Source organism: Anomaloglossus baeobatrachus, chromosome 4 (assembly GCF_048569485.1).
Source record: "Anomaloglossus baeobatrachus isolate aAnoBae1 chromosome 4, aAnoBae1.hap1, whole genome shotgun sequence".
Taxonomy (NCBI): Eukaryota; Metazoa; Chordata; class Amphibia; order Anura; family Aromobatidae; genus Anomaloglossus; species Anomaloglossus baeobatrachus.
The window spans coordinates 30,690,014-30,704,429 of record NC_134356.1 but is presented as its reverse complement, the minus strand read 5'-3'; positions in this window follow the sequence as shown (position 1 = coordinate 30,704,429).

Sequence of the window (14,416 nt, the reverse complement as noted above, 5' to 3'; positions counted from 1 at the left end):
GCAGTACTATCACAGCAGTGTATGACACTGTCATGTAGAACTGTTGAAAGGACTTCATCCCCCTCTTCTTCACCAGCCACAGGTCGTCATGGCGATTATCTGATTGGCCTGGAAGCTTAAGGTATTTATGACTTTGGGTGATGGTAGAACTAAAGCCAAAAGCTGCAGAGAAAGACAATTCTTTGTAATATTGGCGGGAAAACTCCCAAAGCAGGTTTTGAAGTGCGACTTTAATGCTAGAAAGATGAAAAACACATTGCCAGAATCCCTGCGTCGTGCGGAACCCAGCGCACCGTCTCACCTGACGAGGAGATCGACGGAATCACGACAAATTAGTATTGGCCAGTAAAATTGTGCTAGAGGCGTTGTGTTTGGTATCAATGTAACTGTAAAATCGAGATATTAAATATGACGCTAATATCTTTCACCTGTGTGACCCAGGGGCAAAGATATGAAAAACCCTAGAATTATGGAACTTTGTGACCATCTCAAGCTCAGCCCACAAGTGACTGTAAAATGATGTCACAGGCAAGGGGGGCTAGCAAGAGCATAAGAGACAGTTCCTGTCTTGGGGGCTCAGTCAGCACGAGGAGGGCATCATGAAGGGTGATGCTGGCCGATTCTAACATCTCTTGGAGTTCCCTCCTACTCCCTAAGCAGACGTCACTTCTATGGCACAAGCTTAGTAAGTTTCACGTTTATACCTTTTATTTTATGTAACTGTTATGCCGTAATGTGTATTGTTCCCTTTTGTAAATTCCTGTATATTCTTTAAACACTGCCTATTTTCGGATTAAATATATAAAAATTTAAGAGTTTCTTTCCTTATGCTTTATATACGAATCCAAAACCCCGAAGGGCCTTATGCTATCTGAAACGGGTTCCCAGCTACCTGTAGAAAGTCTGGGTGGTGGCAGCGTAATTGTTATTGCATAGAATTATTGGAGTGCTATCATTAAGGGTACCGAGGTATATAAATATTCCATTAGCAGGAATCAGAGATATACATTTACCCTTGCTGTGAGACCTCCAATATTTGGCATTATCAGCTCAGCAGCCTCATCTTATGCATTGTCCTGCAGTACCAAAAGTGGCCTGCAGACAAGGGGGGCGCTAGAGAGTAGTCGTGTGTAACAAATCAGTGAACAGCTGCGGATTTCTGAGGGACTTCCCCGGCTGTTCGTGACAAATTGGTGGCAAGCGGTGGGATATATAAAGCATTAGTGATCTGGTTTGAGCAATCATCCCTTTCACTAAAAACTTGCAAAAGTTTTGAGGATTGAACTCAGTGTTTAAATATACCTGGAACAATACTGTACGTGTAGCAGTTACCCCCTCCCCTTCTCTCTTGTTTTCTATCCTATCTTTTATTTGGCAATTATGGATGCTGTGTCAGAAGCCTGGTACAATCAGCAGAAGAAGGAAGTTCTTGCTGCACTCTGCAGATCCAAGTTGATTGATGGCCATGGCAAAACGAGGCAAGACCTCATTAAAGAACTTTTACAATGGGACGCAGAGCACGTTCATTCCCCCAGTGCTGGAGAAGAGGAGGCAAGCCAAGCCCAGGATAGTGCTTCTGCAGAGTCCCCACCATCAACTGCAAGCCAGAGCAGTGACCGGGGCAACATGGACTCTTTCCTGAAGATGGCTCTACAACAATTCGCTGCAGATGACCGGCAGGGACGGCTAAGCCTCATTCAGCAATATCGAGAGGCTGAGAGAGCCGAGCGAGAGGCTGAGAGAGCCGAGCGCCAGGCTCAGGCCGAGCGAGAGGCTGAGAGAGCCGAGCGAGAGCGCCAAGCCCAGAGAGACCATGAATTGAATATCCTCAAAGCCCGGCAGCAGACATCTTCCTCACTAAACGGTGAGTCCAATAATGCCAGCAGCTTTAAGCCCCGACCGGAGCACTTTCTTGTGATGGAAAAGGACGGGGATTTGGACACCTTTCTGAGGGGATTTGAAAAGACTTGCTTGCAGTACCAGTTGCCCTCAACACAATGGGCACAATACTTAACCCCAGGGCTGCGAGGCAAGGCCCTGGACGCGTTTGCCAGTCTCCCTCAAGAGCAGAGTGGAGACTATGGGGCCATAAAGCAGGCCCTAGTACGGAAGTATCAGCTGACTCCGGAGGTGTACCGAAAAAAATTCCGGACCCTCCAGCTCGGACCTCATGACAGCTACAGCGATTTGGAGGGTGGGCTCCAGCGCACCTTTGACCAGTGGATCCAAGGACTGTCCGTTACAACCTTTGAGGAGTTAAAGGACCTCATGGTGAAGGACCAACTCCTACATGTCTGTCCTGTGGAGGTTCGACAGTTTGTTATGGACCGAGAGCCCAAGGAGGCCTCAAAAGCAGCCCAGATTGCCGACGCCTATGTGGCCAACCGTGCATCGGAGGTGCGGAAGCCGTCCACCACTAGCTGGAAAGGGGGTAAGATGACAACTACAACCACCCCTGCCCCTACCAGCCGACCTCCCGTAGGTCCTGTTTCATCCACCAGTGCCCGGCCCACCTCTGACACTCGCAGGTGTTTTTCCTGCAACCTGCCTGGACACCTCAGCTCTGGTTGCCCAGAGAGGCAGAAGAGGAACCCCACATCCAAGGCCCAAGGGCCCACTGGAACTGTCCTTTTGGCAAGGAAGGCGGGTGGTAGGGCCTGCGAAAACCTACACCCCGTCACCGTAGGCGGAACCCCCACTGTGGGGCTCAAGGACACTGGGGCCGACAGAACACTGGTCCGCCCTGAACTGGTACCCCCTGAAAACTTTATCCCGGGAAAACTCCTGACTGTCGCCTTGGCGGGGGGTGTCCACCACTCCTTCCCAATGGCCCTGATTCCCCTCGACTGGGGTGCTGGGAGAGGGTGGAGGGAAGTGGGGGTGGATGAACATCTACCAACCAATGTTTTATTGGGGACTGATCTGGGGCGATTAGTTGCACAATTTCTCCCTGATGATCCTCCCGAATCCAAAAAGTCATGTGATACAAATGTTGTTGATCAGTCATGTGATGCAAATGTTGTTAAATCATGTGATGCAAATGTTGTTGATAAGTCATGCGACCCGAATGCGGATACCCAGAACGTAATTACAAATGTTGTGCATGGTAATAAAGTGGAGATTTGTACAGGGGAACTCAGCCATGCCACGCGGCAGGGTGACGTGGCTGAGGACAACCCCAAGGTAGCAAGTGTCTGTGCTGACAGAGATGGAGGCAGACATGAGAACCACGAGGACAGTGGTCAAATGCAGCTGAGCAGTGTCACAGCGGACAGTGACACAGCCAGTAGTACCTGTCAGGCTGATGGGGAAGAGTGGTTATTCCCCGGGGAGACAGCCTTCATCGGTGCTGTCACCCGCAGTCAGAGTGCCCAGAACGCAAATGAAACCTTGCCTGCTGACACCTCTTCACCCAGAGGGATAACGGAACTGGTTACGGACCCAGAGCAGGTCCCAGAGGGTCCTGGTGAGGTTGGAACCTTAACGTCACTTTTAGCTGCTTCTAGCCAAGAGTTTCAGGTGGCTCTACGAACTGATGCCAGTCTAAAGACGTTAAGGGACCTCGCAGAGAAGCCCTCTTCCGAGACCGATAAGGAGAAGGTATTCTGGGACCAGGGAAAGTTGTACCGGGAGACAATTCCCTGTAACCCCCAACAAGAGTGGCTGAAGGAAAAACAGCTGGTGGTGCCTCACCGCTTTAGGAGTGAGTTGCTGCGGATTGCCCATGAGATCCCACTCGCCGGACACTTGGGGGTTAGCAAAACCAAGGCCCGGCTGTCTCACCACTTCTATTGGCCCAAAATGGGGACAGATGTTGCCAACTACTGCCGCTCCTGCATCACATGTCAAAGAGTGGGAAAGTCAGGGCCTGCTCCCAAAGCTCCCCTGATCTCTTTGCCGGTGATAGAGGAGCCTTTCCAGAGGGTCGCTGTGGACATTGTCGGGCCTCTGGCCGTCCCCAGCAGCTCTGGAAAACGGTTCGTCCTTACTGTGGTAGACTATGCTACCCGGTATCCGGAGGCAGTGGCTCTGTCCTCAGTTAGAGCCGATAAGGTGGCAGATGCCCTCTTGACCATATTCTCCCGAGTAGGATTTCCCAGGGAGATGCTTACCGACCAGGGGACTCAGTTCATGTCTCGTCTAATGGAGGCTCTCTGTAAGAAAATGCAGGTGCGGCATCTGATATCAAGCGCTTATCACCCACAGACCAATGGTTTGTGTGAGCGATTTAATGGTACACTTAAGCAGATGCTTAAGATGCTGGTTGAGTCACATGGACGCGACTGGGAGCGGTATCTCTCACACCTGCTGTTTGCCTACAGAGAGGTACCACAGGCCTCAACGGGGTTTTCCCCCTTCGAGCTCCTGTATGGCAGACGAGTCCGGGGGCCTCTTGGTCTGGTAAGGGAATCCTGGGAAGAGGAACTGAATTCCCCAGAAGTGTCCGTTGTGGAGTATGTCATTCGGCTCCGTGACAAAATGCAGTCAATGACGCAGATGGTGCATGAGAATATGGCGCAAGCCCAGGCCAGCCAGAAGCGATGGTACGACCAACACGCTCGAGAGCGGGTGTACGAAGTGGGTCAGAAGGTGTGGGTCCTAGTCCCAATGACCCAGAACAAGCTTCAGGCGGCCTGGGAGGGTCCATACCTGGTGCATCAGCGCCTCAATGACGTAAACTATGTGGTCACCATTGACCATGCCAGGAAGAGGCAAAAGGTCTTCCATGTCAACATGATGAAAGCTCATCATGACAGGGAAGCCTTTGCTCTTCCTGTGTGTAGTCTTCCCGAGGAAGGCGAAAGTGAAGTCTTGGTGGACTTGCTCGCCTCAGCCCGGGATGGAGGGTCTATCGAGGAGGCGGCATTCAACCCACAGCTATCCTTGGACCAAAAGTCCCAGCTGCGGGAGGTATTCCGGCCCTACCTGATGACCTTCACGAATGTCCCAGGGAAGACATCCCTAGCCACCCACCAGGTGGACACAGGGAGTCATTCCCCAGTTCGTCAACCCCCATACCGTGTCTCCCTAGAGGTACAAAAGGACATAAAAAGGGAGATCGATGAAATGCTAGTCCTGGGAGTGATCCAGAGGTCCAAAAGTGCATGGGCCTCGCCTGTAGTCTTGGTTCCAAAAAAGGACCGGACAACCCGGTTTTGTGTGGACTACAGGAGGCTAAATGCAATCACAGCACCCGATGCGTACCCAATGCCACGCATCGACGAGTTACTGGATTGCTTAGCCGGGGCCCAGTACCTGACCATCATGGACCTGAGTCGAGGGTACTGGCAGATTCCTATGTCCAAGGAAGCACAGGAAAGGTCCGCCTTCATCACCCCATTCGGGCTGTATGAATCCCTCGTCATGCCCTTTGGCATGAGAAATGCTCCTGCCACTTTCCAGCGATTGGTCGACCAGCTGCTCGAGGGACTAGGAGGGTTTGCAGTAGCTTACCTGGATGACATTGCCATCTTTAGTCCCACTTGGGAGGAACACCTGGGGCACCTGGAGCAGGTGCTCAGGCGGATCCAAAGCGCTGGTCTGACTATAAAGCCAGGGAAGTGTCAGATCGGCATGACGGAGGTACAGTACCTTGGACACAGAGTGGGTGGCGGGACCCTGAAACCAGAGCCAGGGAAGGTTGATGCCATCACCTCCTGGCCTACCCCCAAGTCAAAGAAGCAGGTGATGTCCTTCTTGGGTACGGCAGGATACTATAGGAAGTTCGTTCCTAACTATAGTGCTCTTGCTAAGCCGTTGACGGACCTCACCAAAAAGAAGCTACCGCAAGTAGTCACCTGGACAGATGACTGTGAACGGTCCTTCAGGGCACTAAAAGCTGCCCTCGCCAGTTCCCCAATCCTACAAGCTCCGGACTTCACCCGACGGTTCATAGTTCAGACAGATGCCAGTGCGTTTGGCCTTGGTGCAGTACTCAGCCAGGTAAATGGGAAGGGAGAAGAGCATCCGGTGATGTTTCTCAGCCGCAAGCTCTTATCCCGGGAAGTGGCCTACGCCACTGTGGAGAAGGAGTGCCTCTCTATAGTGTGGGCCCTGCGGAAACTGCAGCCCTACCTATATGGACGCAACTTCACCATAGTGACAGACCACAACCCTCTCAGCTGGCTACATCGGGTGGCCGGAGACAATGGTAAGCTACTGCGGTGGAGCTTGGCACTACAGCAGTATGACTTTACCATTCAACACAGGAAGGGTGTGGAGCATGGCAATGCTGATGGGCTGTCCCGGCAGGGGGATGCCAGCGAGGTAGGCTTAGGAGACGATTGGCAAATCAATCTCCCATGCTACCTCAAAAAGGGGGAGGTGTCATGTAGAACTGTTGAAAGGACTTCATCCCCCTCTTCTTCACCAGCCACAGGTCGTCATGGCGATTATCTGATTGGCCTGGAAGCTTAAGGTATTTATGACTTTGGGTGATGGTAGAACTAAAGCCAAAAGCTGCAGAGAAAGACAATTCTTTGTAATATTGGCGGGAAAACTCCCAAAGCAGGTTTTGAAGTGCGACTTTAATGCTAGAAAGATGAAAAACACATTGCCAGAATCCCTGCGTCGTGCGGAACCCAGCGCACCGTCTCACCTGACGAGGAGATCGACGGAATCACGACAAATTAGTATTGGCCAGTAAAATTGTGCTAGAGGCGTTGTGTTTGGTATCAATGTAACTGTAAAATCGAGATATTAAATATGACGCTAATATCTTTCACCTGTGTGACCCAGGGGCAAAGATATGAAAAACCCTAGAATTATGGAACTTTGTGACCATCTCAAGCCCAGCCCACAAGTGACTGTAAAATGATGTCACAGGCAAGGGGGGCTAGCAAGAGCATAAGAGACAGTTCCTGTCTTGGGGGCTCAGTCAGCACGAGGAGGGCATCATGAAGGGTGATGCTGGCCGATTCTAACATCTCTTGGAGTTCCCTCCTACTCCCTAAGCAGGCGTCACTTCTATGGCACAAGCTTAGTAAGTTTCACGTTTATACCTTTTATTTTATGTAACTGTTATGCCGTAATGTGTATTGTTCCCTTTTGTAAATTCCTGTATATTCTTTAAACACTGCCTATTTTCGGATTAAATATATAAAAATTTAAGAGTTTCTTTCCTTATGCTTTATATACGAATCCAAAACCCCGAAGGGCCTTATGCTATCTGAAACGGGTTCCCAGCTACCTGTAGAAAGTCTGGGTGGTGGCAGCGTAATTGTTATTGCATAGAATTATTGGAGTGCTATCATTAAGGGTACCGAGGTATATAAATATTCCATTAGCAGGAATCAGAGATATACATTTACCCTTGCTGTGAGACCTCCAATATTTGGCATTATCAGCTCAGCAGCCTCATCTTATGCATTGTCCTGCAGTACCAAAAGTGGCCTGCAGACAAGGGGGGCGCTAGAGAGTAGTCGTGTGTAACAAATCAGTGAACAGCTGCGGATTTCTGAGGGACTTCCCCGGCTGTTCGTGACAGACACTATTATTTGGGAAGTCTATGGCAGTACTATCAGAGCAGTGTATGACACTATTATTTGGGAAATCTATGGCAGTACTATCACAGCAGTGTATGACACTATTATTTGGGAAGTCTATGGCAGTACTATCAGAGCAGTGTATGACACTATTATTTGGGAAGTCTATGGCAGTACTATCAGAGCAGTGTATGACACTATTATTTGGGAAATCTATGGCAGAACTATCCGAGCAGTGTATGACACTATTATTTGGGAAATCTATGGCAGTACTATCATAGCAGTGTATGACACTATTATTTGGGAAATCTATGGCAGTACTATCAGAGCAGTGTATGACATTATTATTTGTAGACTCTCTGGCGGTATCATTAGAGCTTTGTTTGACAGTATTATTTGGGTATTATGGCAGTACTATCAGAGCAGTCTATGACACTATTATTTGAGCTTTGTTTGACAGTATGATTTGGGTATTATAGCAGTATTATTACAGTTGTATATGGCATCATTATTTGTGGACTGTAGGATACTGTTATTCAGACATATTTGATAGTTCTTTGATCTCACATTGTTATAATTTTTTTTATTTCAGGCTCAACAGATTTTAGGAATTAACAGACTTCATGGAAAAGAAATGTGGGACAAAAAGACACCAAATTTTTCAGGCCTACATGTGAGGAGGGCCCCGGTCTCATCTTTCCTCTGGGCCCCGCACCTCTATGTACACAGCGAAGCTTTGCATCAAGTGTTCTTGAGAAGTTTATAATTCAATAATGTTTAACAGGTGATGCTTTTTCTCATTCCTCCGATGACCCCGGAAGAGGGAATCACACAAAGGGTTTTATTCATGACATCAAAATCCTCTCCCTGGAGACTCGATGTGATGGCAAAATACAGCAAGGTAAGGTCAGGAGAGCAGAGACCGACGGGGAGGGAAGTGCGACAGACACCGGTATAGACACCATCAATAACCATCATCCCAAATGATTAATGTCCCCAGATTAAAGGTTATCACAGGCTTACACTTACTTCAGTTTGCTATACTAAAAGGTAAACTCCATGAAACGCAGCTTCAAATATAAACTCTATAATACTGCCCTTATGTACAGGAATATAACTACTATAATACTGCCCCCTATGTACAGGAATATAACTACTATAATACTGCTCCTATGTACAAGAATATAACTACTATAATACTGCACCTATGTACAAGAATATAACTACTATAATACTGCCCCCTATGTACAGGAATATAACTACTATAATACTGCTCCTATGTACAAGAATATAACTACTATAATACTGCACCTATGTACAAGAATATAACTACTATAATACTGCCCCCTATGTACAGGAATATAACTACTATAATACTGCTCCTATGTACAAGAATATAACTACTATAATACTGCCCTTATGTACAGGAATATAACTACTATAATACTGCCCCCTATGTACAGGAATATAACTAATATAATACTGCTCCTATGTACAAGAATATAACTACTATAATACTGCACCTATGTACAAGAATATAACTACTATAATACTGCCCCCTATGTACAAGAATATAACTACTATAATACTGCCCCCTATGTACAAGACTATAACTACTATAATACTGCTCCTATGTACAAGAATATAACTACTATAATACTGCCCCTATATACAAGATTATAACTACTATAATACTGCCTCCTATGTACAAGAATATAACTACTATAATACTGCCCCTATGTACAAGAATATAACTACTATAATACTGCCCCTATGTACAAGAATATAACTACTATAATACTGCCCCTATGTACAAGAATATAACTACTATAATACTGCCCCTATGTACAAGAATATAACTACTATAATACTGCCCCTATGTACAAGAATATAACTACTATAATACTGCCCCTATGTACAAGAATATAACTACTATAATACTGCCCCCTATGTACAAGAATATAACTACTATAATACTGCCCCTATGTACAAGAATATAACTACTATAATACTGCCCCCTATGTACAAGAATATAACTACTATAATACTGCCCCTATGTACAAGAATATATCTACTATAATACTGCCCTCTATGTACAAGAATATAATTACTATAATACTGCTCCTATGTACAAGAATATAACTACTATAATACTGCCCCTATGTACAAGAATATAACTACTATAATACTGCCCCCTATGTACAAGAATATAACTACTATAATACTGCCCCTATGTACAAGAATATAACTACTATAATACTGCCCCCTATGTACAATATAACTGCTATAATACTGCCCCATATGTACAAGAATATAACTACTATAATACTGCCCCTATGTACAAGAATATAACTACTATAATACTGCCCCATATGTACAAGAATATAACTGCTATAATACTGCCCCTATGTACAAGAATATAACTACTATAATACTGCCCCTATGTACAAGAATATAACTACTATAATACTGCCCCCTATGTACAAGAATATAACTACTATAATACTGCCCCCTATGTACAAGAATATAACTACTATAATACTGCTCCTCTTTATCAGTATGTGGGATATCAGGTAACTAGCGAAGCATAAGTAAGATGGGTTTTGTCAACCGTCTGAGGTCCGGGGTCCCAGAACTCCATAATCTGCCATATTATACTCCGGATTCACTAGAATAAGTCCATTTTTGTTTCCTACAAACTTTCATCCAGTAAAATATAAGAGATAGAAATAACAGAGCGGGTCGTGTACAAAGCCGGTATTGTGGATGTGTCAAAATCATTAGCTCAGTGGCAAATATTCTGCAAGCTCATGCTCCTCGCTAATTCCTTCCGGGACGGCCTGTCTGCAGAACAAATAGAAACCAGACTGGAGACGGCAAAAAAAATCTGTGGGTCCGCACTGCTAGGAACGCACATGGCCGATATCCCCCTCCTGTGTGTATCCACCATGACTTATACTCTCTTGTTGTCCTATTACAGAACTGCAGCCTCCCTGGAGGCCCAGAAGTACAAGGTGTTCAGTGCTCAGAGAGACGGCCGACATGAGGAGGCTGAGACTGACCACTACTGAGCGAGACCCAGAAGTACAAGGTGTTCACTGCTAAGAGACATGGCTGAGGTGAGGAGGCTAAGCCCACCCACCAGTGAGCAAGACCCAGAAGTACAAGGTGTTCACTGCTAAGAGAAATGGCTGAGGTGAGGAAGCTAAGCCCAACCACCAGTGAGCAAGACCCAGACGTACAAGGTGTTCAGTGCTCAGAGACACGGCCTAGGTAGGGAACGCTGAAACTGACCACTAGTGAGCGAGACCCAGAAGGACAAGGTGTTCACTGCTAAGAGACATAGCTAAGGTGAGGAGGCTGAGGCCGACCACCAGTGAGCAACACACAGAAGTACAAGGTGCTCAGTGCTCAAAGAGATGGCCGACATGAGGAGGCTGAGACTTACCACTACTGAGCGATGCCCAGAAGTGCAAGGTGTTCACTGCTAAGAGACATGACTGGGGTAAGGGGGCTGAAACCCAACCATCACTGAGCAAATACACAGAAGTACAAGGTGTTCAGTGCTCAGAGATACGGCTGAGGTATGGGAGGCTGAACCCAACCACCACATACCAAGACACAGAAGTTCAAGATGTTCAGTGCTCAGAGTCAAGGCCGAGGTAAGGAGGCTCAATGGGACCACCACTGAGCAAGACACAAAAGTACAAGGTGTTCAGTGCTCAGAGACATGGCCGAGGTGAGGAGGCTGAGCCCGACCATCAGTGAGAAAGACACAGAAGGGGAAACATCAAAACTGGGCCAAGCAATATTCAAAGACAGATTGTTCAAAAGCTTTATGGACTGATGAGATGAGTGATTCTTGACCAGATGGATGGGCTTGTGGTTGGATCAGTAATGGACAGAGACCTCCACTTCAGCACAGACACTAGCAAGTTGTAGGTGAGTCCTGCTATGGGCTCTTTTTGGATTGAAGATGGCCTCAAAATCAACTCTCAAACCTACTGCCAGTCTTTAGAAGACACTTTCTCCGAGCAGTGGTACAGGAAAAAGTCTGCATCTTTCAAGAAAACCCTTAGTGTTCTGGAGGACAGTGCTCCATCGCTGCATCGAAGTCTCCACTGCTCGTAAGGGATAAGATTTGAGCCGGTGGGTGAATGGAGCAAGTAGAGGATCGGAACAGGGAACTGTGACACCAGGCCAAGTGTTAGGAGACATGGTGGTGCCATCTCTCCCAAGAGTCTCTTCGAGAGTTGGCCTACATGTCTGACTCGTAAGGGGTTGCAAATATTTAATGTTCCTCTCACGGTGTGTTGGTATAAATGCAGTATCATGTTAAAGCCCAATTTCAAAAATTGTGAAAAATTTAAATACTGGAGACTGGTGTGTGCCTCCTGTCCACGATCGGTGATACAGTTGCAGATGGGGGGGTTAAGGGGCAGAGCCCTCTTGGTCACTCACCACCTGAAACAAATCATCAGAAGAGATTGAGTCTTTCAAGATCTTCACAAAAGAAAAAACCCTATCGATGCCTAAAAGGGTTAAAAGTAAAAATAATAATTAGGGCAAGTTTGGCATTTTTTTGAGAACAGTCTGTGATCCAGGGAGATTGACAAGCCCTCGATAAGGATTGCTGGGCCCACCTTAGTGGCAGACATATGCCACCTACTGCAAATCCCGTTAAGTCGGGGACTAAATATTTGTAGTTAGAGGAGCAGGGGAATAAATACTTCACCGGAGGAACAGCACATGGGATAATTTATGGTTTTTTTCAGCTACTTTGTACTGATCTGCTGTGCAATTAAGCAGGACAGCGCCACCTAGTGTCCAATATATTGTAAAAAAAGATATAGTTATCTCAGTATGAAAACCCATTTGGAAGTTTGGTTAGTCTGCTAATCAAGTGATCACTTTCGATCATGGGTCTGAAATCAGGTCTCCGTGACGGCCCACCTTATCTAGAACTCACTAGTGGCTCTCTTCTCTAGTCAAAGGAAGGGGGTGTCACGCTTGGTACGGGGAAGCACCAAGCAAATGGAAAAAGTGAAGGAAAACCCTATGTCTAAGGAAAGGGAATATGGTGACCCCTGACCAAATCTACTGCTGGTCCCTGGGGTCCCTCACCACCCTAGATAGGTTCTGCACCTATGCGCCGAGCCGGATACCTGACCCTAGGTATCCATAGTGCTGGTCCCTGGAGTCCCTCACCACCCTAGATAGGTTCCGCACCTATGCGCCGAGCTGGATACCTGACCCTAGGTATCCTTAGTGCTGGGCCTTATATAGGGAATGGATGGGATAAGCTCTTCGCCAACCCACTAAACACTATAGACAACACAAAGAGGTCACACAGGGGGAAAATACATGAACTACTTATATACAGAAGACACCGGTAGAATTTCAGTAAAGTTTTCAGCAACGACAGAGGAGTACAAGCCACCTGCTTGCAACCAAGGCTTGAATGAACTGAAAATATCACCAGCACCAGTCCAAGGAAGAAAGGGGTATTTAAGAACCAAGATAATGCTGATGATCAGCAGCTGGATGGAAGGAGAACTCCATTGGGTCCTAAAGGGGAAGAGATGAAAAACTAGCAGGAAAGCTACCTAAGTACAAAGTCAAGGAGCCTTTTGCGTAGCCAAACGCTGTGACCTTCTATGGCCAGATACCACATGACTGTCTGTCACCCGTGACAGGGGGATCCCCTAAGACAAAAATTGGGTGACCACCGCTAAGATTTATGAGTACTACCACAGTAACAGGGTTGGATTTCGTTTTTGGACCCAAACAGGCCCAAAAGACCCCCAGAATATAGATCGACTGCTCACAAAAAGTTGTAATATTTGAAGGCTGAAAATTCCATGGCTCCTTCCGCATCACAAGTGAGTTGTTGCAGTCCCGAGCATGTAGCGTTAGGCGGTAAAGGCTATCAGCTCTCAGCACCTTTCACTAAAGATGTCAATTGTCATCAGTCAACTTACACAGAGAATATGAAATATGTGACCCCCCCCTCCCCCACCATACACAAATACCTCAGCGCTGAATCCGTGTCTGCTCAAATAACTCGGTCTGCAAAAAATGTCAATATTTCTGGGAACTTTTTCCTTAATGGTTTTATCTAAAATATCTATTGTGTGGTATGAACTTTGGCCCTGAGGCCGGTTTCACGCACCCCGGTTGCTTTATGGCTGCTTTATTTTTAACCTCAACACCAATGTTGGACCTGCCAGCTTGGCATAGGTGCGGTGGTTTTGTGGACAGTGGACTATTTATCATATTTAAAAAGTTCCAAAAAGATTTAATTATTTTTATGGGTTCTTTGTACCATCTTTTTTGCTATGTTTTTATCTGCTGGGTCATCAAAGACGTTGTCTAAGACAACAGTTGCCAATCCTGTCCATGGTTCTTGCCTAGAGCTGCAAAGCCACACACTGGGTTTTTTTTCAACGATGGCACTGTTTTTTAGGAGAAAAGAGACCATATTATATCTAAATACCATAAAATATGAAGTGATTTCTCAAACTGTAAAAGTGGCATGTAAGTTGACCATCACGGAGTACCCAAGAATCTGCATGAGGCTCCTGAAAAAGAAGGATATTCCTGAGCTTTGTAGGAGTTGGCAAATTACCCAAGTGGTGCGTACGCTTCCCAAAAATTTATGAAAAGTAACTGTCAGGAGACTTCAATAAAGCCCAAATGGATATTGACAGGAAGAGGACACAGCGGAGAGGGGCTAGGCCTAGGAAAGAGCATGTGGTCCTCAGAACCCAACCCCAAAAGGTTGGCAAGTAAGCCATGGTTGGACCTGATCTAAGCTTCCCAAAGCTTTATGAAAAGTAGCTGTTAGGAGACTTCAATAAAGCCAAAATAGACATTGACAGTGAGAGGACAAGGTGTAAAGGGGCTATGAAAAAGTATGTGGTCCTCATAAC